A 25,565-nucleotide genomic window follows, 5' to 3' on the forward strand; every position below is an offset into this window, starting at 1 on the left:
GTTTTCTTAAATTGGCATCAGAACTTCTTTTTGAATATTTATGGCTACAAAATCATCTTGATTTTCAAAAACCCAAATTTAATGATCTATTTCACTTTTTAGGTCAAAATTAGCAATCTGAATGGTTACTTTGTGTAATTTCAATGTCTAATTTTAAAGCAAATAATGTTCCTTGATGTTACATTAATGGACATAAAACATTGGGCTTATTTTATTGCCACCGAAACATTTTATTAATTCCAAGTTGGGATAATGGTAATCGTAGATTGTTCACCCTATCTTTAATATGGTAATCTCATCAGACTAACTGGGTTGTAGTTGGGTCAGCCATTCTTATTCCTTCATGCATGCCAATTTCCATATGGGTTATTAATTATTTCAGAAGGATGAGGAGTATCTTAGCAATGGGAAATACATGACAAATTGTGACAGTAATAGCAATACTGTATCTTGGGAATTTCCCTTCACTCCCCTCCCCTCCCATTTCTTTTAATATTTTCTTCATATAACTAGCTAGTTGTACATGTTATGCAGTGCTACTTTCTCTCCAGAATTTCAAGTTTTCTTGACAACTCCTCTTTCTTTATTTATGCAATTGCTTTTCTCTTTCACCAACTTACACAGGTGCACACACACAAACACACACACAATTGTGGAAGTTAAAAGGATTTTATTAAAAACAATGAAATTATGTAGAGGATGATCCATATATAGTAGTTTGAGATTATCTTGTTTTGTGTGAATTTTGAAGGACTTCACAAATGTATGCTAATTTGGAAAAAATAATGTGTTTTCCAAAAGTTATAATACACTAAAACCTGATATGTGTCGAATAAAATTTAATCATTAATTCAATATTTAATATAAATATCAAAATGTATTGATTTCAAAAGAAACATCAATAAAGTGAGCAGATCTAAAACACAAAGTGATTTTGGTAACAATGTGTAATGGCATCATTCCATGGAAAACCTAAGTAAATAAATATTTAAACATGTTTAGAGTAATAGAGCATTTGAATCCTTGAATAGATTAAAACTTTCTAATATTTGACATCTACTAAAATCTTGGGGGAAGATAACTGCTTCTTCTTCATGGAAAAGAAAAATAGAATTTCTCAGGAAAATCTCATTCTCCAATCAGCAGGCTACCAATTCACTGGTATTCGTATCTACATGCTTTACTTATCCTCTACAGAAAATGGGTGAGTTCTCTCTTCTATTATAAGGTTCCTGTAGGTTAAAATTAACTGCACATCCTTTGCTATACCTCCCATTAGCAGGTGAACTCTTATTTCCCTTCACTTTAATCTCACTGAGTGTAGGAACTTGCTTGACTAATAAATTCCAAAAGAGTGAAGTTCTATGCATTTTGACCTAGGTCACAAGATGTTACGTAGCTTCTGCTGAGACTCACTTGGCCCTACTTCTTTCAGGTTATTAAGCCTCATGTAAGATCTTTGACTACTGTAAGACTGCTCTGTTGGGTTGGCTATGTGAAGGCTTTAGTCAACAGTTCCAGCTAAAGTCTTCTAGTTATCCCTGCCAAGGCATCATATCTGAGAGAGAAATCATTTTAGTCCTCCAGATGAGTTTGTCTGCCAGACAATTAACACCAAGTGATCTAGTTAACATCTCCTAAAGTAAGAGACCCATCCATCTCGGATCTGATCCAATTTCCAATTCACAAACTTGTGCAATATAATAAACTGTTTCCTGTTTTAAGCCAGTAAATTTGGAGTGAATTTCTATGTAGCAATAGATGACAAGAAGAAAAACCAGCAAGTGTGCACTTGATTTCATCTCCTTTATCATTTTCAGGTGTTCTGTTCCCTCATCACACCTTCACTTGTCAGCATTATCATGTTTTTTTTTTTTTTTCATTGCCACTGGTCACCCATTCTCATCTAAAATGCTGTGATAATTTTCTTCTTAAAAAAATAATTTTTCTTGGGGTGCCAAGATGATGCATTGGTTGAGCATCTGACTCTTGATTTCAGTTCAGGACATGATCTCAAGATCATGAGATCAAGCCCTGTGTTGGGCTCCATGCTTAATGGAGAGTCTGCTTGAGATTTTCTCTAAAATAAATAATAAATCTTTTAAAAATTAAAACATAATAATTCTTCTTATACACTATGTCTCCTTCCATCTAGTTTCCATTTTGTTATTCCTTCCTCATTTCCATTAAAGTTTATACCAAAGATTTCTTAAAAATCCATATAATTGTATTTATTTCCCCACTTTCTTTTTAAAAAATATTTTATTGATTTATTCATGAGAGACACACAGAGAGAAGCAGTGACATAGGCAGAGGGAGAAGCAGGCTCCATGCAGGCAGCCCAATCTGGGACTCAATCCCAGATCCCGGGATCATGACTTAAGCCGAAGGCAGATGCTCAACCACTGAGCCATCCAGGCATCCCTATTTCCCCACTTTCTATCCCTGTTTTAATCCACTCCAATTAACCACCACATTGTCTTATCAGAGATACCCAATATTTTCAAATTTAATATTGACTTTCTGTTACTAATTCAAACTCTCAAGACTATTTTATCCTATCTATATAAATATTTGTGTACTTAGAGAAATTCTTTCTTCACTGTGTTTCTGAGGAGATAGAGATACACTCTTCTCTTATTCCTCCTACTTCACTGGCCACCCCTTTTCCACCTTCTTCTTCCAATTTTTTCTCCTCTCTTTCCAAAAACAAAATGTTGGAATGTCCCCAGACTCTTATGCATGTCAAGGGACTGCATTTGAATATGGATATTTTCTTAATTGTTATTTATTTATGATAGTCACACAGAGAGAGAGAGAGAGAGAGAGAGAGAGGCAGAGACACAGGCAGAGGGAGAAACAGGCTCCATGCACCGGGAGCCCGATGTGGGATTCGATCCCAGGTCTCCAGGATCGCGCCCTGGGCCAAAAGCAGGTGCCAAACCGCTGCGCCACCCAGGGATCCCCGGGACTGCATTTGATTGGAACGTACATTTCCACAGAAAGAGCAGGAAGCAGGCTATATAAGATAGCCTTGACAGAATAATCAGTACAAGCTTTTTCCTGAAGTAGGATGCAAATTTAACTAAGAGTGACAATAGGGAGGACACGGGGAAGAGTAAGAGAGTAGAGTGTGGAATCATTTTCTAGGAAAACAGAGACTGGAAGGAAATGAGAATTAAAATATGATTATTGGGAAGAATTGAAGCCCCATTTGAGGTCAATATTCATAATTAAAGTTGGGTCAGTCAGCATGTTGTAAAACAAGTTTCACTTATACCCCTATCTGTGCATACATACAGAGAAATTGAGATAAAGCTTCTATATTTTTCTCTAACAATACTTATTCTTTCTCTAGCTTCTTTATGCTGCACAAAACTGAATTCAGTCAAAAAAAGCACAAAAGGAGATAGGAGGTAGCATTAAAAAAAAGTCTATAAATATGGCATGGTATCTATTCTTTAGCTATGCATTTCTTTTCCTCCATACCACTCTTGTTGGCACCAATGTCTTCATTTCCTCATGAAGCAATTGGGAAATTAGATTTGGTATATAAGCTTAAACTAATAATACAGTTGAAACAATGGCAGTGGAATACATGTAAAGACTGAACTATATTATGTGCTGTGCATTATAAATAAATGTCATCAATCATTTCCTGGAACTTATAAGTAAATAAAAAGAGGTTTAAAAATCCTCACATTTTTTTCCCTCGTTTCAGATTCAACATACCATTTCAAGGCAAAGACTGAGACATGCATAGAATAATACGGATAACTTCCAAGAAAAGTTACTCTAATACACATAACACATCTAAGAGTTGAAATACTGGATCCTGTCCCAAAGTCCTAGAGACATGGTAAAAAAGATTCAATACTGAATTTATTGGAAAAGCATATGTAGTAGTTATCAAATTTTATGAATCTCCTTGCTAAAATCAATTTCATCTTTACTTTGTCGATTGAGCTCTTCTGTATGAGATATATAATAGCATAATGCATGCCTAGTTTTCCTTTCAGTTCCCTTCCCCTGTCACACACCAATGTAGCAGGTCAGAGTGACCTGCAATACTAATGTCCTAAATTACTAGGTATTATGAGATATATGCAAAGTTTCTTTCAGAAAATACTATAAGAAATGTTATCTACGATAATGTAATATACATAGTGACTCTATGTTCTAAGCTAAGCGGAATCTATGAAATAATAATGATTATATATCAATCCAAGGGAATAACTGCTATATAGTAGGACCATAGATTGATTCCTGGACTTTAAATGGCACCTTATCATGTTGGTTAATGATAGCAAATAGCAATGCAAAGAAAGGCTGACTGCCAGAGAAAAGTATTTTCAAAGTTACACATCATGAACATTTTATCAGGACCCATTAGAACAAGTAAGAGGAATTTCAATAAATTGTCTAATTTAAAAATTTTAAGTAGCAAGGCAGAAAGCCACAGCCATTTCTTTGGGTATAGGCATAAAAAGCATAAAGTCACTTGCTGATTATGAGGTAACATATGCAGGAGTAACAGCAATGCATATAGTAAAAATTTCTATTTTAAATTATCTCTTTAAGTTGATAGAGAAGCATTAGATGTAAACAGACATACTAGAAAAAAAATTTCCTAATTGGTTGAATATTAATAAGATTTAGAACCAGTTATATCTTTATGATCTTCCCAAAATATAAACTTATTTTAGTAAGTGAGGTATATTAATCACATACAGTTTGCATGGCAGCCTAGACCTGTTGCAGAATTTTGTTGTTGTTGTTGTTGTTGTTGTTGTTGTTGTTGTTGTTGGCCCCTGTACAATAGCAGCTTTTGAGATCACTTAAAATAAGTTAGAGTAGCACACCCAGATGATTGATGTGTTGCCTCCAAAATCCAAAGAGGTCCACTAGGTGTGCTTCTTTTCTAGTTTCAGGAGAGACAACATGCAACGACGTACCCTTCACCTTAGAAGAGATATCCAATAAGCCTCTGACTACTGGACTGCTAGAAATTTTGGGTGAAATGGAAAGCCCTTGAAATGGAGTAGTGGGATTATTCCCTACCCTTTGACAAACAAATGTCTCACCCATACATCTAAACTAATTGCTACTTAGCACTCACCAGGTCCAATTAGTATAACAGTATCAATGTAATGTACCACCATGACATCTTGTGAAAAGGAAACACTATCAAGGTCCCGATGGACTAAATTATGACAGAGAGCCAGACAGTTGATAAAGGACAGTGTAGGTCCTACTGCTGAAAGCAAACCATTTCTGGTGGCTTACTAACAGGATTTTTTTTTTTTTTTAACGCCACATCAGTAGCTGCCTCTCAGGTACCAAGGGTGTGTTGATTTGTTCAGGCAATAGAACTATTTGGAATGGCAACTGCAATCTGAGTCACCACATGATTACATTTACCATACTCTTCTGTCATTTTTCATATTCATCTGCTTTCTGTGAAAAGCCAAATAAGCTAGCTGAACTGGGATGGATGTGATAGAAATAACCATCCCTGCATCTCTCAAGTCCTTGATGGTGGCACTCCTTTCTGAAATCCCTCCAGGATTGTAGCATTGCTTTTGGTTTTTTGGTAGGTAAATGTGATTCTAGTAGTTTCCATTTGGTCTTTCTAACCAAAATAAATCTCATTCCATAGGTCAGAGAACTGATAGGGATCCTACCAGTTGCTGAATATTTTTATTCCAATTATAAGTTACAAAATGCAGAAATAATCACTGGATGTGTTTGGAAAGCCACCAGAACCACTATGAGATATATCTGACCTAAAACCTCATTGATCACGTGACCTCTTTAAGCCCCTTCTCTGACTGGTGACTCCAGAGATATTTTGAGATTTCAGAAATTAGAGTCAGTTCAGAGCTAGTTGTCCAGCATATCCCCAAAAGTCTGATTATTTCCCTCTAATGATGCACTATCACCCTGGTACCTGGCTCTCAGTACTTTTGGGTAAGGCTGAGGGAAAGACTAACAGTATAAATTTCTAGCAGTGCAATAGTGTTCTCAATTAAGGACATCCAGCTTGCCTTAAATTCAAAATGGTCTGAGTCTATAAACTGGCTCAAATCTGGGGAAGTTATTGAGCGGCTGTGACTCTATTTTACTTATTCAAATTAAACTAATGTTCACTAGACTTAGAACATCGTACCCATGCAGGTCAAGTAAGAATTTAATAGGACTGCCTACCTATTCCTATTTTATAGATACCATAATCATCTAGTCAACCCCATAGATCTCAGTGAGTCAGACTATTCTAAGAACTGCTTGCCTCTGCTGTCCATTATGGTAAACACAATCCCCTTGTCTTTGCTATTAAGTGAAGCCACTTGGCCTCTGCTAACCTGGGCCCTTATTATTCCCATTATACATTAGGGATCCAGCCAGTTTTGACGATAGCAGTCCCCAGTCTAAGGGACATAAGGAGCCAAACAACCACAGAACACTTCAATAATTCTAGAGCTCCTTTCACAAAATTATTTCTCAGAGTCAGGTTAAAAAAATGGTGTCCTCTGGAATCTTAAAGGTGAGTGAACTTGCAATATAAATCCACTCTAACATTCCAATATCCCTAAGTTTCTTCATACCTTCTTTTGTTGTATAATAAGGTAATCTGGAATTTCAAACTCATTGAAGTGGATCCATGTTTCTGGCAACCAACTAAACTGCTGGAGCTCTTTTTAACTCTTCAAGGTACAGCAATGAATGCAGAATCTCTGCGGAGTGAACCTGTATCAGTAAGTTTGGCCCAATACAATTTTATATTCTTTTGACTATAAGCCAATGTTCTTAAGATCTCTTTCTACATATGTTCCCCAGATTTCTGTTTATATAAATGGGAAAAGTGCAGTTCTTTTGATGTATAGTCTTTCCCCTCATGGAACATAATTTGTACATTATGATTTGGAGTCTTCTGGGACTTGTGTCATTGGTAAATTCATCAAAATGTTTACTAAATAAATACCATTAGACCAATATAAGGCATTTTGTCCCATCCCCTTTAGTAGGCCGTCATCTTTGTAATAAAACACAATTTTATTTTATTTATTTTATTTTTTTTAATTTTTATTTATTTATGATAGTCACACAGAGGGAGAGAGAAGAGAAAGAGAGAGAGAGAGAGGCAGAGACACAGGCAGAGGGAGAAGCAGGCTCCATGCACCGGGAGCCCGATGTGGGATTCGATCCCGGATCTCCAGGATCGCGCCCTGGGCCAAAGGCAGGCGCCAAACTGCTGCGCCACACAGGGATCCCAAAACACAATTTTAAATTGGAAATTTTGATCAAGGTGCCAAGAAGCAAAACGCAAAATTCCAGAGAAGATATTTGAAATTAGTCAAAGTACTTTTAATCTCCATAGCTATATTTAAGGTATAAAAAGTGTGACTATGTGGAGATAACAAAAATTAGGATCCACATTTTCTATAATAATGCTCAACAGTTACAAATCAGTTTATATGTGACGACCAAATACGTACTTTATGAAAGTAATGATAGTGAAAACATAACAGACTACTCAGGTAATAGAGAGTATTTGGTACAAACATCCACTTAATAATAACTAAAGGCCACTCATACCAGAGAAAAAAAATTAAAAATAATCTGGAAACTTGATCTACTGTGATAAAACCAATTAGACAGGCTTATGACTCATATTTTCACTTTCTTTTCCCATTTTCATTTAGTCAGAAATATCTAAAAAATGTGTTTAGAGACAAGTGAAGAAATTTCAGATTTTGGTAATGTGAAATTTAAAAGAGCTCTGCATTGGGGCATCTAGGTGGCTCAGTTAGGTAAATGTCTATATCTTAATTTCAGCTCAGGTCATGATGTCAAGCCCCATGTCAGGCTCCATGCTTAGCATGGAGCTTAAGATACTCTCTCTCCTCCACCCTGCCCCTCCCCACCACTCACTCTCTGTCAAAAAAAAAAAAAAAAAAGCTCCGCATTTCCTTTATCTATTTCATTAAAAAGTAGACACTGCCAAATAAATAGTACTAATCTATGTCCAAAATCTTTTTTTTTGTAAAATAGAATATTAAGTCACTGGTTCAGTTTTATGGTGTTATTACAAAACTGTTCTTGTTCTTTTGGGAACAAATTTGTTAATATTTATTAATCATTTAAAAGATGAGTATCACTGTGGTAATTATATATCATTAAAGCAGAACCCTTTAAAAACTCGGTGATATTAAGTGCCAAATAACAAATTCAATATACGATTTGTGGGCAACTTACCAAATCACTGTCTGCTTTCTAACAAAAAATGCCATTTTAAGACATAGCTTTTGAACTTTCCCCTTCACAAAATTTATGTTATTAATAGTTCATGGGTAATTATGATTTTCAGGTTTTTCATAGATTTTATAAAATAATTTTAAAGATTACCATATTACCAAGATAATAGTACAAAACAGTCTATATTTGTATTTCCCTAATATTCAATAGGCTGGCTTTTTTTACAGATATTTAAATCAATTTGCCTTATGTATATATATGTTATATAATTATGCAGATCCTCTGAGTATTTAATAATGAACTAGCATATATAAAGTCAATGTATATGGTTGTTAAATAAATACAAATACTTCCTCAATTATTACAAGTTGTTTCAACTATTTTATTAATTAATTAAGGTAAAGCTATGCTATTGTAAAAAAATAAAAAGAGAGAGAGAGAGAGAGAGACCCAATAAAACAGGAGGTTAAAAAAGAAAAAAGGTTTTCTTACTGTTGTTTCTCTTTCAAACAATAGTCCTGAAATGTACATTTTAAATACAAAAAGCAGATCCATTTCCCTGGTTACAGGATTGACTCTTATAAATACTTGTTGCATTATCCCCCAAAAGATTTAGGTCCTTTGTTAGGTTCTTTGTGCTGGGGGGATGAGACTGTCCAGGGCAAAGTAGTTCCTTTTTAGGAAGCAGATATGAGGGGTGTCTGTGTGGGGCTAGTCAGTTAAGTAACTGGTGCTTGACTTCAGCTCAGGTCATGATCTGAGGGTTGTAAGATTGAGCCCTGAATCAAGCACTCTTTCTCTCTCCCTCTCCTTCTATCCCTCCCTACCCCATTCACTCTCCCTTTGAAAAAAAATAAATAAAATACAAGTAGATATGAAATACCCACAGCAATTTTGCTTAAACTTTATTGGCAGTAAGCCAGTCACATGGGAAAATGGAAAATGTAGTCTACACATGAACAGTCAGTCATACGCTCACAACGAAAACAGCAGTCACTCTTTCAAAATTACACAGGTGGGCAGCCCGGGTGGCTCAGTGGTTTAGCGCCACCTTCAGTCCAGGGTGTGATCCTGGAGACCCGGGCTCGAGTCCCATGTCGGGCCCCTGCATGGAGCCTGCTTCTCCATCTGCCTGTGTCTCTGCCAGTTTCTCTCTCTGTGTCTCTCATGAATAAATAAATAAAATCTTAAAAAAAGCAAAATTACACTGGTCATCTATTATATGTTGACCTCTGTGCTGGGCACTTTATTAGGTACTGCATTATAGTGGGATATAAAAATATTCAAGAATTGGTTTCTGGCCTACAAAAAAGGGAGGATCAGATTGAATTCAAGAGAGGAATGATAGGGGGCACTTGTAAAGTATACACATTTATTTCAAAGAAAGTCATATAGAACCTGAAGGATCCAGTCGGTTTTTGCAGAAGAGCCTTTATGAGTCCTACAGGAAGACAAGGAGTTCTATAGATGGAAACAGGACTGTGAGAGGTTGAAAGCCATTCTTCTAATAAGTATGAGTAGAATGTAGAAAAATACAAAATTTCCCTTCTAAAACTGTATGTAATACAGTTATATTCCAGAAAGGGTTCAGTCAAAAATTTAGAAAGTAAACTATATAAAAGAAATAGAGTACTAAAAGCCAGAATGTAATTTCGGGATATTCTGTAATAGCTAGTACTAATAAAGATAAAAAGAAATAATCAAAATGCCACACATTTAACATACGGCCTTTCCAAAAACCATGTATATTTTAACAAATAGAGCAAACAAACAAAACCCAATGAAATAAAACCTGCAAAAATAGAGAAAATGTTTGTGGCCCAAAGTAATTCCATAATCAAAAAGAAATAAAAGCAGTTCCCAAGAACATATGTTTTCTGGTATCTAATTCAAATAACAAGCTATTAGAGCAGATACCCATGTTCCCTGTGAAATTCTATATATCTAAGTGCTAAAATATGGCCATAGATTAAATCTGTCATATCATGCTACAGAATAGCAGCAGGATCCCTAAAATTTATTAGACATACTAACTTGCTGCTATAGTAACCTAATGTGTCCCAGTTGTGAAAATCTCTTGATGAATTTGAAATTAACCCATGTCACTAAATAAAATGTCAGAAAATCACCAGTGACTTCAAATAAAATGGAAATAGCTGGTTACTTAAGTACAGAGCATCAAAATGTGGTTAATCATAGCTCTGCGGGAATAAAAAATAAAATCATTTAAGAACTCCCCTGTAATTGAAATGCAGCAACATGCTTCTATTCAACCTAATGATGGCCAACTGCAGGAACTGTTGACCTGGGCAAAACATGGATATTATTTCATCTTAAACCTCCTGAATCCTCTCCTAAAATGCTATGCTTCTTTAAGATGAACCTGACAGAATGACACTCACACAAAAGCCCTGTATGGTAAGCTTGTACCAAGCATCACTGTGACATTCAGAGATATTCTGGTTTTGGCAACTGTTTGAGATTTGTGGCTCTCCTTTGACATTTACAAAGACTCTAAGACTATTTCCGAAAAGGGCTGGAGCTTTTCACTAGATATGTGGTTTCTTCAAAGGCCACGTTCAGATTAAAGTTTCTACGAAACTCTGGACGGAAGTAACGTGGGATTGGACTGGAAAAGTATTTATTTTATTTGAAATAAGAAAGGCAAAAGTAAACAGATGGCTGGTTCTACAAAAATCTAAATGACAGCAAAAAATAAAAACTCAACATTTCTTTGGTTGTTTCATCTTTCTGATTGCTAAAGTTCCAACACACTCTTGTTGGTCTTTGTAGAATAGCACTCATCATATACAATAAATCTCATCACTCTCTGAGTATACTCATACTAATTAGTACATTTTTTCAGGACACAGTTTTTGGTACTATAACCAGTTTAAATTATAGAAATGTATTTTGCTTTAACGGATGCTGAGGTTAAGTTAGAAATCTATGAACCTCCTTGTTGGATGAATCGAGTTTAGGAAGTTTATGTGAGTAATGAGATACAGAAATACAATAAAAATCCTGAGAGGATATGAAATGCAGTGAGGGCAGCAGGTTAGACTTTACACTTTTACTTCCTTCAGCCTTAATTTTTTCATCTGTGAGAGTATGTTTTTGGTAACTAATAACTACCATGGAGCACCTGCAAAGAAATTTGTATCTTTCATGTCAGAATTTGGTAGGAAAGACAGCTTTTAGTAGTACTTAGAATTAGTTTTGACAATTAGAAAAATATATATTATGTATATATACATAACATAAAGGATCAATTAAGTTTTTGCAGAAGAAAATATAGATAGATATGTGTGTATTTATATTTACATTGTGTGTATGTGTGTGAGTCTGTACTTCAATGAAAGGTAGAGAAGTATACATTTATGAAGATGCTAATTTGAGTAGCTGTTGTTCTTATAAAATTCACTGTCTTCTCTCTAGGAGAGACTGAGCTATGGATGCCTGGTACTTAGCAAGGATGTGGAGCCCTACCAGATATCAGTTCTGACTCCCTCCACACCAAGGTCACCCTCAAATAGATCTTATGTTGGGCTGGAGTTACCCCAGGTCCACTTGATAACACATTTAATCTATACTAGGGCTTTCAAAGGTTGGTAACGCACTCTAGTAAGGGTAAGAGCCACACTATATTTGAGAGGTGAGAGTTTCTCACAATAGGATGCTGAGTTTTCTGTTATCCTAATATCTACATTAACAAATCATTGATGTCAGGTGAAGGCTAGTTTCTTAGCTCAGATACACTATGAGAGCATATGATTTGTGCATCTGAATGAGATGTATATTCCTCCTCTCTTAAAATTTTCCACATGTCCTTGAAAATGTTCCTTCCCCTTGGCATCTGTTTGCTGTCAACACTGACCAGCTTTAGGATTTTAATGACTTTACAAGCTTCTAACTGAAGTCTCTCCCATGATGAGGCCCATGAGACTTTCCAATGATGAGAATAGAGTACCTAGTGCTCTTATGTGTCATATAAACAAAAATGTGAAAAGGGCAGCATTTTTAATTTTCAATCACCCAGATGCAGATTTTAAAGCAAGGTATAAGAATGCAAGAAATATGTTTAGGAAGAGATTCAGAGAGCAGCAGTTGAGGAGCGGAACAGTAAAACAGGAAAGGATAACCTATCAATAAAAGATGCTTTATCAAGTGCACTGCCACTATGGATAGCTGAAATTTAGTCCTGCTACTTGTCAATGACAAGAATGCAGCACAGGAAGAGAATTGTGGCCACAGCTAGAGTAGTAAAATTATCTCCATTCATTAATGCCTAACTAGATGGAGATGGAACAGAATGTGGGGTAGGGGATATATAGATTGAGATAGATTTCTTCTATATCTATATCTATATCTATATCTATATCGCTACCTCCAAATGTATCTATAGATATCTACACACAGATATCTATAGATATAGGTCACACCTTTATTGTCAAAATATTGAAAAAGCTTCTAGGATCAAGGGCAATGTAGTCTCTTCTTGAAGAGGTATATTTCAAACTTGTGAAAGAAAAGCTGAAAGAAAATTCTCTGCAATACCTAGAAAATCCTCCAAACATTTCATCAAAGTGAAGAAGATATGGCTTCTCCTTTAAAACTCCGATTCTGTCATCACTGGAATAAATCACAAAACTGTAACATCATCATAATGACCAGAACATGGAGATGAAATAAGGAAAAGAAAGAGATTCCATCCTTTCATCTAAATTTACAAATACATTACGTAAATTTAAAAAGTTAAGAATAAAAGATAGGTCAATAATACCACTTTGAAAAATTATATCTAATGATATTTGAAAGAGACAGAGATGACAAGCTTTTGAGGATAACTGTTTGATACAACTATTAAAGAAAAGTGAATACAATATCAGTTTGGTAGAATAAGATATTATCTAAAGAACTGTATTCACCACTGTTACCACACCTAGAGGATTGGGCGTAAGAATGCATGCTCTTTTCCTTGTTTGCAGCCAACCTATTTGCCTTGGCCTTATCTCTCTCACAAACCATGCCTCAGTAAAAACAAAAATATCTGCCTTTTTAATCTGTTTTTTAGTATCTGTTCCCAGCATCTTGGTTTTGACAAATCATCTGGTCTTCTTTTTTATGAACCCTGGTTTTCCACCACATTGAAATTTGTACCCTTGATCAATTTTAGAGTCTTTCATATCTCGAGATGAAAGATCTCTACTATTTGCTCTAGCAAATAAGAAAGAACACTGTCTCTTGAGTCCACTTCATCCCAACTTTTAAACAGATGACAGCACATGGAGATATCTGACTTAGAATCCAAGACGACCAGGACGTTACCACCCAAGAAACAATGGGAAAAAATAAAAGCCATGAAGTATTATAGGATCACAACATCCTATGTGGTGATGCAATCATATGACAGCACTTCTACAGGAATCATGAATTACTACTACAGGTTTCCCTTTTTCCTACAAATTTGTTTTTATATAAAATCCTTTACTTTAGGGCAGGCCATATGATGAAGGGTGGCTCTTTAACAAACGAAGTGTCTTAGCAGAGAATGGCAAACGGGATATTTTGTACTAAAGAAAGTGGGTATTTTATCCTAGATTTTAGAGATTATATCCTTGCCTTGGGGAGCCACACAAATTGTCCATGACTCCATGCCTACATTAAAAAAAAATCAAGGCAGACTAATGGATTTTAATGCAATATAGTATGAAAAGTTCAGTTCAATGGTTTTTGATTCCATAATGCAACTAACCTTACCTTACCATTTGTCAAGTTTTGGTGTAGTATCAAAGTCATAGTTATCTAGAAAGCTAATTAAAAATTCTATTTTCCATTTCTGCAACTGAAAGCAGAAGCAGTTGTGACATGTTAAGGTTTCGAAAAATATAACAATGCCGCTCTTCTCACCACATTTGTTTTAATTTTTAAAAACATATTCATTTTAAAATGTTATTTTATCATGTAATGGTTATGTTTTTATATTTAAAGAAATAAATGTATGAATTCCTTTTAAATTCTGTTAAAGTTTTATTCTCTAATGCAATACCGTGGAGGGTGGCTTTGTTACCACTGGTGATAGCAAAAGTCCTCCAGTCCTCTCTAGTGTTACCCTGGCAGAAATAGGGACAGTTGACCAGTTACAACTGGTGAAGTAAAAATTCCAGTCTCCCCATGTGGTCTGACATTCTGTACTGCCAAAATCTTGGTTCCCAACTTGGACTTCTTGAACATCATTTTTGAGGGTAGGTTGGTATGCCTGAGTAGGGTAGAAGTCTATCTAGATTTCCTTTCAATCTTTGCTAAATGAGCTGTAATTTGTTCTCTGTTGTTTGGCAGTTATTGTCCAAAAGTCTTGTGTGTTGCTAAGTTGCCTATTCTTGGTTCTTTGGACAGAGAAAATATACTTATCATGGGTCTTTTTTTTTTTTTCCCACTCTACCCATTCAATGTTTCTATACTGCTGGCTTTTCTAGCACCCAGTCTAGGATATGTGAAAACAAAAAGAAAACCCAGAGAACTTGCCCCTGTGTCCTTCCACATGTCCCAAGGTCCCTAGCTGCCCTGCCTTCTCTCTACATTTCAGAACCTTCTTTTTTTTTTTTTCAGAACCTTCTTATATTTGTTTTATATATCATTTCCAGGGTTTTCTGTTACACTTTGCAAGAAGACTAGGGAAAATTGTGTCTATTCTATCTTCCCAGGAGCAGAAGTCTTACAATTATTTTTTTTGAATTACCAATATATCAAAGCACATATTTCTTTTGGAGTCATAACTGCCAATAAAACATCATGTCATTGAGAATTATTGCTAATGGGGTGATGTAATAAGTTTACAATGCCTAATTGTTGAGACACCCAGGAACCTTTGGTGGATCTATTTTAAGTAACATATATTACAATAATCTAAATAGCACAGATCACAAAGAAACCTTTGATTAGGAGACTTCATAGATATTAGTAATGGGAGAGAAAGATGTGGATTTAGAACAGGGATTTGTCACAAATTGTATTTAGCCAGATCCTGAGCTGTAGAATGTCCTGAAAAAAAGGCACCAGTTTTTGCTAAAAATTTTGAGTAAACCCACAGAAATTCATAGAAAAAATTAGCACAATGAAAATACTACTTTTACAAGCTAATTTCTACAATATTTATGGGGAGAAAACAATTACCAGAAGGAATCAATCAGGTTTTAAAAGTTCAGGGATATGAAGATGACTATTTAAATAGAGTAAGCATTACATTGAAAACTTTAAAATATTTAAAATATTTGGTAGGTAACTGAAATATATATTTAATTGTAAATTCTTTAAGAATATTCAAATATTTAAAAAAAGAATATTTGAATATTAAGTAGTAATAAATATTTAATTTCTTAATCTAAGAAAACATTGGTATCTTATTTGTGATTTTTTTTTTCAGATTCAAGTATTAGATGAATTCCCATCAACTAAAAAATAAGTATTAGGACTCTGAATACATCCAGTTCTATCTTGATTTCTTCACAAGTAAATTTTTTAAAAGATTCTTCTTAAAAACATTTTAATACAATTATATAAATTATTTTGTTTGAAAAAGTACCATTAACTTTAGAGCAAAAACAAGACTTTTTTTGATGCTATGGGAAGTATACTATAGAAAAATTAATAGATGTTTTCTATAATGTAAAATAACTTATAAAATAAATTTAGAGAGAAATCTGCAAAACAAAAAATTTCTCTCATTATAGTGGCTTTCTGTCACATTGACATTTCATGTTAATAGTTCCATCAGTCAATAAGAAAATATTCATTTTGATTTGTATTAGGTTTTGAATACAGATTATTTTTTTTAAAGGTTCACTTTTTTTTAAGATTTTATTTATTTATTCATGAGAGACACATAGAGAAAGAGAGGCAGAGACACAGGCAGAGGGAGAAGCAGGCTCCATGCAGGGAGCCTGACGTGGGACTTGATCCTGGGTCTCCAGGATCACGCCCTGGGCTGCAGGCAGCACTAAACCACTTAGCCACCCGGGCTGCCCCAGATTATGTTTATGACAAACATACACATTGCTGCTAGAAAAGAAAATGGTCAAATTCTCTAAGTCTTATAAATATTTTGAGTGCAGATAATAAATTAACATTGATCATTTTGTATACATTTACATATCTAGATATTTCTATCCATATTTGTTCTTATGTTGCACTAATTATAGTTGAATTTTGCTTTTAACATTTCCAGAAGAGTGTAGTAAATCTTTGAACATGTACAGATATAACTATTTTCCTGAAATGAGTGTTTGTAAAAAAAAATTTGGTATATAGAACAGACATGGAAAATCAATAGTATTAGTCATGTGGGATACAAACAATAATGCCCATTGGCTGTGCTTTCAAGGGGACTTTCCATGATACATTGAGATGTTAAGGGACAGTGAACAGTTTGAAATTATTATGCCAAACAAAAAGACTCATTTTATTCAAGATACTTAAAAACTCACCTCCTATTGCCATTGAGCCGTCAAAATCTATTGTAGTCAGAAAACACACAGCAGTGAAAATAAAGGGCTTGAATAAAAGGCTTAATTAGAACTGGCCCTGGAAATAGGAGAGTTGTGTAGGCAGTTTTGCATTTGTTTGGTTTGATTTTAATCTAACGTGCATTATTTTTCTGAATATACATACATTATGGAGAAAACCTATACATATAAACTGTATAAAAATTGGAAATCACCCTTAATTCCTACAGTGATAAATAGCCACAACTAATAGTGCACTTACCTATTTGTTGCTTGTCTATCCAGCTATTTAACATGTCTCTAAGTCCACTCATTTCACATTTCACTAAATTTATAGTTTTGAATTGGTTTTTCTTGCTTTCTAATATTTAAGCATTGTTCTTTTTTTTAAAATATTGAACCATATTTTCCTAACTATGAAATACTGCCTGTTAGATAAGTACAGTCTTAAATAAGTATAACCTTACTTTTGAGCAATAGCCTAATTTCTAATATTGTATTATTTAAAATAATACTACAATATACTAATGTACATAAGTGTTTTATTTCAACTTGATTATGTAGTATGTATTCTTGGAGTATATGACTGAGAGATTATTAAAACCTTCTAGTTTTCTCATACATTATAAAAAATTCAATCCTAAAATCTTTACACCAAACTATGTTCCCATTAAAACGGGATAAGAGAATTTTTCTTTTGCATCCTGTTTGCTACTATGATGACAAAAAAATTGTATATATTTTTATATTTACCTAATGTCTGAAATATATGCATTGAGAATAAGTAATTTTTCTATTCTTATAATATCTTTTATATAGTCAAAAGGCATTTATAATTTCTACACATTATATGTGCATCATATTTTGTAAGTTGTACAATATAATATGCTTTACTGACTTTAGTGAACTACAGATATGTTAATACATTAAGGATCTTGAAAATTCAAAGTATTTGCCAGACAGTGTCTAGTTTTGGAATTACTATGATTTTTGGCTTAGGAATAGTTTGAAATGATCTTGACACTCAATGTGGGCCAACCTATCTTTAAGAATTATGATTAAGTCTAAGGCAAACATTCAAAACCAAAAAGAAATAGCAGTTATAAAGAGAATATCCCTAGTCTAAGGAACCTTTACCAGCCACAGATCTTATAAAAATATATTAAAATTTAACAAGAGTAACATATCAGATGCTTGATCGACATCTGTGCCAAACATCAATTTGTGTATTCCCTTAATACACACAATACTAAAGCAGAGAGAAAAAAATGCCATCAAATAATACTAATGCTTTTTAAGCTAGTTTTAAAGATGGATTTAAATCTCATTAACAGCTCTGACAAGAGGTGCACTGAACCACGTTAATTGCAGATGTAACGTAAGAGACAAAAGGTCAGAAATGTAGAGCTAAGTCCACAGTCTGGTTAAGAGATGAAACAGTGGCAGGTTACTAACTTTGGCTTATTCCACTTCTTCAAAACCTGCATTCTAAGATAAGCAGAATTAAGTCCAATTTGGGTTAACCTTATCCTGGAAATAATTAAATATCTAGAATACTGAACTGCATTTACATTTACAAAAAATACTGTGGTTGTGTTTGTGGCAGTAATGTGTGTATTAAGTGATGTGTGTATATGTTTGTGTGTATGTGTGGCTATCTCCATGTGTAAAATCTGCCTTTATGGTTATTATACTGTATAAATTTTATCTAGTCTATAGAATTAAGTTATTTCAAAAACCTTCTGTTTCATACAGAGAGCTAAAATGTTGGCTATTAAATGAACCATGTGAGAATGTGAAATTTCCCCTCTTCTAACTATAATGCCTTTCAATTGCGTGTCTGAAATAAAGGGGAAAAAAATAAAGAAAGCCAAGAGAAAAGGTTAGTGTCTTTGATTCAAACAGTCGAGAGTGGGTACGCCTACATTTAACTAGTGAGAAAATAACAAACAAGTATATGTGAGCAATAGAAGTATAATAATTGATTTTAAAATGACAACTGCTTTATCTGAAGTTTGGAAGCTTAGAAATGCAAATATATCCAGTTTAAAACTTCTTAAACATTACAAATGGAAAGCAAAGGAAGCAAGTGAAATATCATCAAACAATTTAATACTTTTAAAAGGAAAAGAGAAAATCTTTATTTTACTACTGAATTGTATTTATTTCAATTGTTTTTTTGGTTGAGAAAAATAATTGATTTTTCCAGAAAATCTTGTTAAAAACTATAAGGTTAAAGGAACAAATCACTTGATGCCATTGTTCTTTCAACAATATACTATCATTATTTATTGTGGTCAATTTGTGGACCCTGAGATATATTTAGATGTTTTTACCTAATTTTACTAATATACTTTGTTTAAAAAAGACATTTTAAAACTCTATCATACTGCATTCATATCCAAATATGTTAATACAATTTTAGGACTTTTTTTTTTTTTAAGATTTTATTTATTTATTCATGATGGTCACACAGAGAGAGAGAGAGAGGCAGAGACACAGGCAGAGGGAGAAGCAGGCTCCATGCAGGGAGCCCGATGTGGGATTCGATCCCGGGTCTCCAGGATCGCGCCCTGGGCCAAAGGCAGGCGCCAAACCGCTGCGCCACCCAGGGATCCCAATTTTAGGACTTTTAATTGGAGTTTACATTGCTATATATCTGATAAATCAATGTAAGTCTGTAATAAAAGCAGTAAATGCGTGTAAATGATATATTTGAAGTATGGTATTTTCAGGACAAAATACCTGGAATTAACTAAAAGAGATGCTGAGTCCTTTACACTAAAACCACAAATATTGCTGAGAAATATACTGAAGGTCTAATAAATGGAAGGGCATACCATATTTAACAAATTGGACACTCAATGTGGTTAAGACATCGATTCTCCTCAAATTATCTACAAATTCAATTTAATCACAATAAAAATTCTAGTAGACACTTTTCAATGTAGAAATAGACAAAATAATTATAAATTTCCATTGAAATGTAAATAGCCTAGAATAGAAAAAAAAGTATGAAGAAGAATGAGATAGAAAGGATATAATTTGATTTCAAGAGTTATTAGAGAGCTACACTAATCAAGACAACATGGTATTAGAGCAAAAGGACAAACACTGGCAAAAGGAACAGGGTCCAGGAAAAGACCCAATTATATATTTTAAGATGATTTTCAAGTAAATTACTAAAGAAATTAAGTTGAAAAAGGGCAATCATTTCAAGAAATTCTACTGGAACATTCAGGTATTTGCATGAGAGAGGGAGGGAACATTAACTTTTCCTTCACATCATTATATAAATACTAACTGTAAGTCTCTAAATGTATCTGAATTTAAGGGCTAAAACTGTACAACTTCTAGAGAAAACATAGGAGAAAATTGCTGTTACTCCAGAGTAGACTCAAATCATCTTAACAACCAAGTGCGTTGAAAATAAGATTTCTAAATGATGATACAAAAATTATTATCAAACCCATTACTATTCATATTACAATGATATATACAATAGCTAACAGCATGGAGGAGTAAGAGACCAAATAACAACTGATGTCATGCTCATCTTCCCTTTAGTTAAGCCTGGTGTCCAATAAATAGACTTTTATTTATTTTTAATGCCTGATATTTAAAATCCTGTATTTAGTTGAGTTGTACCATTAGCTTGTGTTGTAAAATATATATAAAGTAATCTCTATTTAGTCATCTAGTTGAGACAAAATATTTTAGGTTTCTTTGAATCTCATTTTAAGAATCTATTATGGCAAGTGTTTATTGAATTTCCTCCTCTCTTTCTTACCTCAACACATCAAATAGAATTGGTATCTCTCTCCTGAGTCTAAGAGCATCCTGAGTATTCCTCATTAGAAAGCTGAGTTCATTTATTAGGTTGTTATCTTAAGTGTCTGTCTCCTCCACCTTCAATTAAAAGACCATATTTTATACATATTGAACCCAATGCCTGAACACAGTGACTAATAGATTATCTATGCTCAATAAATATTTTTATTAGAGAAACATTTATATTCCTAGCAATATATTATATTATATTCCTATTCCAAAATTATTTACTTATGTGTAATTTATAAATATTTTTCATTCTTTACTCTCAAATGGAAAATATGTCTATAGAAGTACATTTACTTTCCTAAGATCCCTAGTTACTTTTTTGGTCCTCTTAATTCTCTTTTCCTTTATTTATTTTACCACTCGTACATATTTTTCATTTTTTTTTAGTAACCAGAAATTTCTAGAGGAAATAACTTTGTTGTCTCATATTAGCAAGAAGACTATGAGATTTTAAAGGTAAATTTCAGAAAACAACAAATGTGAAAGATATTTCGGTTCCAAGCTTTTATTGTGAATCATACTCTAAAGTGCTAAGCCAAAAGGCAATGACCTAGTTCTAAGATTTTGATCTATGAGAAGACCAATTGATAAGCTATGAATAAGATTTAAGATAACTTCCACAGCTTAGAGAGGAATAAGAATTGATCAGAAAAAATAAATAAATAAATAAATAAATAAATAAATAAATAATAAATTAAAAAAAAAGAATTGATCAGAAAAATAGAAGATATTTTTCCTTCAAACCTGCAATATAGCTCCATATGCAAAAACTGAAGAATTTTACATACACAACCAAAAAAATGTAAAAAATATATATTTTTAAAAATCTAACAAATCTAGTAAACCTTTAAAATCTAGTAAACACACAAGACATTTGAGCACCACAAATGTAATAAAATTGGCTAAAGTGAATGTAGAGAGATTAGCTAATTATGATAAATAAAAAAGAAAGTGAATTTCAAACCAAAGAGGATTGCATTTAATGAAATTGTTATAGTAAAAAGCCAAACCATAAGAAGGAAATAGGATAAACACATTTACATAGTCAGAAATTTTAAAAACTCAGCAATTCTTATTTTCTTCTAAGAATTTGAGTATAGAATTGTTGAGGTTTATTTTATATACATAACTTAAAGTACATTCTAAACAAAATATTAAGAAGAAAACACTTCACTCTTGACATTTCAAGAGGAAGAACATGAGTTGACATGAGGCCTCTGGTTTTCTCTTATCCTTCAGTTTTCCACAACAGAAGTGGAGAAAGTTGTCCAAATGCTGTATATGAGAAAGTGAATTTCCAATCATCTAAGGCTTTACCCCGATTCCATTTTTTTTCCCCTTAGAAACTGAGCCTTGAAAAAAGAAGACTCATTTTTCATTGTTCCTCCATGATATAAATAATATAAGGTGCAGATTCTGCTTCTGAAAATGTGGAATGGCTGGTTCAATTCAATGTGGTTACTGGTGGGTAAATCTATCTTAGGGTGTTCACTTGGGTCTATTTTCCCACAAGTATAAACCACATTTTCCAATAAAAACTTCACACATAATAAATATGACTTGTTCTTTATTTATTTACTTAGTTGAACTGGTTCAGAACTTAAATAAGGAAATGTGCCACTATTTTGGATGCCCTCACACCCACTACCTGTAGAGTCCCAGCCACACGGAATAATTTTAGAGATAGCTGGAATTAGAACTAATGTTTAAACCAATCTTATTATTTTACAAGTCCAGGAATCCACGGCCTAAGGAGGTTCATTAACATATTTAAGGGCTTACAGTTAATTCATGGCAGAACTATAAACTGAACTCCGATTTACTGACCAACAATGTCATATATTTTAAGGACTCCTTCCAACATGCTATATTTGAATATCCATGACCTACAAAGCCAAAGGTCTCAATTCTACATCTAGTTCCTTTTCTTATTACTTATGCCATTCAGTTTTCTTCTCCACAAAAATGATGCTCAAGTTCACAAGGTTATTTGGGAGTAGAAAGGCATATATATGTGAAGAGTACCCTATAAACTGTGCCATGAAGTAAATACCAAGTTCCTTATGTTATCTCACTAAAGCTACTTTTTAAATTGGAATCAAAATAAGTAAAACAGAACTTCTTAATGAATGAATATTTCAAAGCTTAACAAAAACACAACAAATTCTCATTCATGCTGCTGTTACCAAACCAGTTGCAATGACTCTTGATTCCACCTTTCTCAGATACCATTTATTGTTTTTTATCCCTTTTCTTACCTTTCCAAAGCAGATTCATATACACTGACCCAGTAGTAACATCTATTTTTATTACTATATTTGACAATGAGTTTACTAATGAACACAAATCACAGAAAATATTTCTCCTTAAACAGAAATGTCCTAAAATGTTTTATCTTACTCAATGAATATTTTGAGAAAACTAGACAAATTCAAATGCAAAAGTGCCATTTATTCACCCTTCTTTCCAGCTGTCAATCTTACCTGTGAGATGATTATACTGATGGTGTCTCTGCATACATGATGATATCCCTAATCCCAATTTCCTTTTTTAAAAATCTCGCACCAAACTAAAATGATGTGATTTCAGAGAAAGGTCACAAAAGAAACCCAAGCTGAATATACTTAACTTTAAATAACTCTTTGCTTTAAAAATGGCCTACTATTAAAAATATTTTTTAAAAAAATTCTGAAGGGCAAATTACTAAACTTTATGGATTATTTTATAAACTACCTCTTTTAATTTTGATAATTTGTTGTAATTTTTAGAGTAGTCTCAACAGTATTCTTTATTTATTTATTTTTATTTTTTTTAAGAATTTTTATTTATTTATTCATAGAGACAGACAGAGAGAGAGAGAGAGAGGCAGAGACACAGGCAGAAGGAGAAGCAGGCTCCACGCAACAAGCCTGATGTGGGACTCGATCCCAGATCTCCAGGATCTCCAGGCTGCAGGCGGCGCTAAACCGCTACGCCACCGGGGCTGCCCAACAGTATTCTTTATTTAATGGTGAATCCCAAAGCAACCCATGATAATTCTGTCTAGGACATTAAAAAATAACCAACAAAATCCAAAACTGGGTCTCACTCTGTGACATACAGTTAAATACAATTTATATTTCACATGCTAACCCTAATTTTATAATCAACCAAATTTACAGTACTTATTTCAAGAGTGGCAACTGATTTTCATTAATTCATCTGTTTATTCATTTCAACAAATATTTATTGGATGCTTGCTACATCAGAAATTGACCTCTCCTGAAAGGGACTAAAGTGCATTCTCACTGCTGCCATCACTATTCTTGTACCAAATGCAGGGAGTAATAGAAGAAAACTTCTATTACAAGATCTATCAAAGCAGCATATTATGCTGTAACATACACAGAGTTTATTAAAACTCTAATATCCAATAATTTCTCTTTTTACCCTCTGTCATCTAAGCTTGTTTCCTAAGTGACTCTTCATACCATTACAGAGGGTCAGAAATGGCTGCTACATGCAGTCAGTTGTTCCTTCACACAACTACCAGGGAACTCACCCTGTATTTCTTCTCCCTCTCTTGTGGCCTGAGATAAAGTCAGAGAGGCAGGCAAAGTCCAATTAGCATAATCTTCTAGGTCATTCATTGTAAGCGACATGGATCTGAATTTAAGCATAAGAAGAAGTCATGTTATTGACAACTTTATACAAGATTGTGGACATAATTCTTACATATATGCTTTAAATTATCAATATTAAAGTTTAAAAGTGTGTGATGTTTTCTCCATGAATTTGTTAATGTCAATGAGCATTAACAGAGTTATGTGTTGAAAACACGCAAATAATTTTTAATCTATTTAATTTCAACAGGTAAGCCTTATAACATGCACTTTTTATTTAATATTTGATACATAAATTAATTTCTGAGGCAACAATGGATTCCAGAGACCTCACTTACCTTCTACTATTTATTTGACTTTGGACAAACTGGTTATCATATCAGAGCTCCTTTTTCTTATTTGTGAAGGCTTTAGCTTCCTGACATGTTGGTCAGTAGAGACCACAGTCAGTGGTTTGATGAGTGAATGAGTAATGTGAAAGATAGGAGACAGTGTAGTCGGCAATAAAAAGAACAGGAGGTAGGCATGAAAGGAGAGAGGTGCCAAAGTATCTGAATAAGAACTTGAATCTGAGTTACTTTTGTGTGTATGTATGTTTTAGGAAAGAAGACACTTAACTACGTTTTAGGGCTGATATGAGGAAATTAGTGTTTAGTCAAGGTTTAAAATCATGAGGGAAAGAACATATAATATAGGGAGGGAATCCATGAATAAACTTATGAAATCTCTATCATATTAGCTGGAGGATCACATAAAATTAATAATATTCCCAGAAATAGGTTAAGTTCTCTCTCCATCCATACTCTTATAACAAAATCATGACATTTACTAAGTTGTATTATATTTGTATATTTAATATATAACTCTCAGGTTAAATTGTTAACTTTGAAATTTGGGAATTTATTTTAACCTCTACAACTTAATATATTTTATTACACTTATTAATGATGTGAAAGTGCTATGTGAAACTATACATATATAATATTTACAGTTATTACCGTTCAAATCATTAAATGATAAAATGTACATAAAGTGCTTAATGAATCACTTGTTTTGACAGCTTTAGGACTACATGTTTACATTCAATAGTTATAGAAATCATCTTTGACTAGATAATAGAAAGGAAAACCACTTCTGAAAGATGCTTCAAAACTTTTAGCATTTAACAGTTTTCTCTTAATTCTGTTCTCACGTACTTCTTTAAAATAAATTTTAAGGTAAAATATTCTAGCTTCTTATTGAGATTCTACAGTAGTGACAACCAGAATCTTCAACCAGTTGTGTTCCTAGCCCAATAAAATTCTTAGTTAAATATCAAATGGGAGAGAAAAGGATTGGAAGCATTCATGATTTTGTTTAACCTGGT

At 33.5% G+C, this 25,565-nt stretch overlaps 2 long non-coding RNA genes across 4 annotated transcripts in view; one reads left to right on the forward strand and one right to left on the reverse strand.

The window, feature by feature from the left end:
• The window catches only part of LOC140608076 (uncharacterized), a 132,418-nt gene that overhangs the window by 60,663 nt on the left and 46,190 nt on the right, over positions 1 to 25,565 (reverse strand). For all 3 annotated transcript variants that reach the window (XR_012010050.1, XR_012010049.1, XR_012010048.1), the window contains one exon: positions 24,139 to 24,242. This is a non-coding gene — a long non-coding RNA (uncharacterized lncRNA). The remainder of the gene's footprint in view (positions 1 to 24,138; positions 24,243 to 25,565) is intronic.
• The window catches only part of LOC140608077 (uncharacterized), a 48,082-nt gene continuing 26,244 nt past the window's right edge, over positions 3,728 to 25,565 (forward strand). The window contains exons 1-2 of the long non-coding RNA XR_012010051.1: positions 3,728 to 3,859; positions 6,627 to 6,755. This is a non-coding gene — a long non-coding RNA (uncharacterized lncRNA). The remainder of the gene's footprint in view (positions 3,860 to 6,626; positions 6,756 to 25,565) is intronic.

This window comes from Canis lupus, chromosome 17 (genome assembly GCF_048164855.1).
Source record: "Canis lupus baileyi chromosome 17, mCanLup2.hap1, whole genome shotgun sequence".
NCBI lineage: Eukaryota > Metazoa > Chordata > Mammalia > Carnivora > Canidae > Canis > Canis lupus.